Below are 2,918 nucleotides of genomic sequence, written 5' to 3'. Positions count from 1 at the left end.
AACACTGATGAAGGCACTAGAGCCCAAACGCTGGTCTGCTTGACTCGGTGCTTGACCTTTGAACCTGTAATGTGATTGGATTTCCTTTGCTTCTGCTGACACTGAGACACACACACACACACACACACACACTCTGACACACTGAGACACACACTGACACTGAGACACACACTGATACACGCACATGCACATACACACGCACGCACACACACACACTTTGACACACTGAGACACACACACACGCACATTCACACTCACGCACACACACACTCTGACACACAGACACACACACACAGACACACTGAGACACACACTGACACACACACACGCACATACACACACACACACTCTGACACACAGACACACACACTCTGACACACTGAGACACACACTGACACTGAGACACACACACAGACACACTCTGACACTGAGACACACACACACACACACACATGACACTGAGACACACACACACACACTCTGACACACACTGACACTGAGACACACACACACACTGACACACACACACACACACACACACACACACAATGTCTGCTGCTCTATTTGGGAATGTTTTTGTATCATTTACGTTTGCACTCTGTTTTCTTGGAATCATCATTTTTTTGTAACACTGTTTATTAATGGTATACAGTGTTAGATATGCTAATGTGTTGGAACCGCGACTGCACGGCTGTCTGTCGGAAACACAGAACCGCGACCCGCCATCCCTCGCTTTCTGAGGCCCGTCTGGCACTTTGCCGTCCGACGAGGCGAGTATTCGGAGCGCTGCCCCCTGCTGGTGAGGGGGTGAGCGTGCAGCTCTGCCTGACAAGCTGGCACTGCAGAGCTCGGGGGGAGACTGAATCACCAGCCAGATGTTTCGTTCGCACATTAGTGCAGTTTGACCTTCCTTCTCCTTCCTCTCTCTGTCTCTCCCTCCCTTCTCTCTCTCTCTACCTCTGACTGATTCTCTCTCCCTCCTAATCTCTCTCTCCATCCCAGTCTCTCACTCTCTACCTCCGACTGCTCTCTCCATCCCTCCTTCCCAGTCTCTCCTCTGTCTCTCTTTCCCTTCTAGTCTCCCTCCTTCTTCCTATCCCTCCCAATCTCTCCCTCTCTTCTCTCTCTCCCTCCCAGCCTCTCTCTCTCTCTCTCTCTCTCTCTCTCTCTCTCTCTCTCTCTCTCTCCCTTACTGCAGAATTACACACATTTGCATATCAGAAGCTAGCTAATTGTTTCAGACCAATATCCATCTCATGCTTCAGGCTACAGACACACAGTCAATAGCCAATACTGTAGCAGTGCAATAGACCACACTGTGGCAGTGTCAATAGACATGATGTTGTCTGTGCTTTACTGCACTGTGCTGTGCTTTAGACCCAGATGAGAGGCAGCACTGTGGGGTCAAGCCTGAGTTCGGTCAGGGCTGTAAGCTGTCACAGTGTCCTGATGTCACAGTTGAAAGACATTCTGTTCTGTTGGTCTATTAATCTCATTGTTTAACTGCTGACAAGCTCTGATCTGCTTAATCAATATTTTTTTTTTTTTTTTTTGAGGGGCTAAGCAGAGCAGGCAGACAGGTAGCAAATGCTAATTCACCGGCCTCTCGTTACTGCCTTTCACCTTCCTCTGGGGTCCTGGGTTCCAATCTGGGGGCTAGGTGGCGCTAGTGGGTTCATGTTAATGCACTACACCAGCCTTTCACCTTCCTCTGGAGGCCTGGGTTCCACTCTGGGGGGAGCTAGGTGGCGCTAGCGGGTTCATGTTAATGCACTAGACCAGCCTTTCACCTTCCTCTGGAGGCCTGGGTTCCAATCTGGGGGGCTAGGGGGCACTAGCAGGTTCATCTCTCTCTCAGTTGGAGACAGTGTCTCTCCCTCTCTCTCCCCCCCTCCTCTCTCTCTCAGTTGGAGACAGTGTCTCTCCCTCTCTCTCCCCCCCTCCTCTCTCTCTCAGTTGGAGACAGTGTCTCTCCCTCTCTCTCCCCCCCTCCTCTCTCTCTCAGTTGGAGACAGTGTCTCTCCCTCTCTCTCCCCCCCTCCTCTCTCTCTCAGTTGGAGACAGTGTCTCTCCTTCTCTCTCCCCCCTCCTTTCTCTCTCAGTTGGAGACAGTCTCTCTCTCCCCTCCTCTCTCTCTCAGGCTGACTGATAGCTGCTCAGTTCCGGCTCTACTCGGATATTCATTGAATCTCAAGTGCTTCGCTTAGCTTAGCCCCCCTCCCTCTCTCCTCCTCCTCTCCCCTCCCTTTCTCCTCCTCTCCCTCTTCCCTCCCTCCTCTCTTCTCCTCTCCCCCTCCCTCTGTCTCCTCCTCTCTCCGTCTCTCCCTTCCCTCTCCCCCTCCCTCTCTCTCCTCCTCCTCCCCTCCCTCTCTCCTCCTCTCCCCCTCCCTCTCTCTCTCCTCCTCTCCCTCTCCCTCTCCTCTCCCCCTCTCTCTCTCTCCTCCTCCTCCTCCTCCACCCCTCTCCTCCTCTCCCTCTCCTCTCTCCGTCACTCCCTTCCCTCTCCCCCTCCCTCTCTCTCCTCCTCCTACCCCTCCCTCTCTCCTCCTCTCCCCCTCCCTCCCTCTCTCTCTCCTCCTCTCCCTCTCCTCTCCCCTCTCTCCTCCTCCTCCTCCACCCCTCTCCTCCTCTCTCTCTCCTCTCTCCGTCTCTCCCTTCCCTCTCCTCCTCTCCCCTCCCTCCCTCTCTCTCTCTCTCTCCCCCTCCCTCTCTCTCCTCCTCCTCCTCTCCCTCTCCCTCTCTCTCTTCCTCTCCTCTCCCCCTCCCTCTCTCTCTCCTCATCTCCCTCTCCTCTCCCCCTCCCTCTCTCTCCTCCTCCTCCTCTCCCCCTCCCTCTCTCTCTCCTCCTCCTCTCTCCCCTCCCTCTCTCTCCTCCTCCTCCTCTCCCCCTCCCTCTCTCTCCTCCTCCTCCTCTCCCC

This window comes from Acipenser ruthenus, unplaced genomic scaffold (genome assembly GCF_902713425.1).
Source record: "Acipenser ruthenus unplaced genomic scaffold, fAciRut3.2 maternal haplotype, whole genome shotgun sequence".
Lineage (NCBI taxonomy): Eukaryota > Metazoa > Chordata > Actinopteri > Acipenseriformes > Acipenseridae > Acipenser > Acipenser ruthenus.
The sequence above is the reverse complement of the archived record's forward strand: the minus strand, read 5'-3'. Positions refer to the sequence as shown.